This window comes from Onychomys torridus, chromosome 9, assembly GCF_903995425.1.
Source record: "Onychomys torridus chromosome 9, mOncTor1.1, whole genome shotgun sequence".
In the NCBI taxonomy this organism is placed as follows: domain Eukaryota; kingdom Metazoa; phylum Chordata; class Mammalia; order Rodentia; family Cricetidae; genus Onychomys; species Onychomys torridus.
The window spans coordinates 11,198,727-11,199,450 of NC_050451.1; the positions used below are offsets into that span (position 1 = coordinate 11,198,727).

The following is a 724-nucleotide window of genomic DNA, read 5'->3' on the forward strand; positions in this document are numbered from 1 at the left end:
TTTTGCAAAAGCAGTAGCTATTTTTAGCCCATGGACCATCTCTCTAGCCCCATTCTGCTCATCTTTATTGCTTTCAGTTGAGGCTACTCCTCTCAAGTCCACTGTTCATCCACTTATTACTTCTTCGAAAGAGTCTTTACTACAAAATTATTTCCATCACACAAACGTATTTTACCAGATCTTCTAAGCAAGTGTGAAACATCCATGCATCTTTCTGCCACCCAAATTGTCAGTGGATGGAGATAACAGGGAAGTAACTACAGGGAGGTTGATTCCCACTAGACAGAAGCCTGGGTTCCATACAGTTTGCTTGTGGATTGGCCCTTCTCACATATGCAGTCTCTGATGTTCAATGTCCAGATGACAGCCCTCTTAGCACTCAGGCTTGTATTGCTCAGATCAGCTCATATCAGTGAGTGACTGCCTTGGGTATAGAGTGGAGATCAGGGTAATACTGTTAAACTGATAAGAACAGATACTACACTTGATCTTAGCCAAAAGGCCACAGAATCAGGGAGGCTATATAGCAGGGGGAACCTAGGATGACTGTGGCTTATACTAAGTTTTGGTTTTAGTCAATTACTGGGCAAGTCTCAATGAAACATTTCACTATTAGGATAAGAATTTATACTGTATCAAGCTGATAATAGAAAAATAAATAAAAATGAAAAAAAATCAGAGACCCTCACAAAAATAAGGGTAACACTGTGTCAAAGTGGCTTCA

The 724-nt window shown here is 40.2% G+C and overlaps 1 pseudogene; it reads right to left on the minus strand.

The window, feature by feature from the left end:
• Positions 1–379: 379 nt before the first annotated feature.
• Positions 380–515, minus strand: LOC118591698 (annotated as a pseudogene).
• Between the last annotated feature and the right edge of the window lie 209 nt (positions 516–724).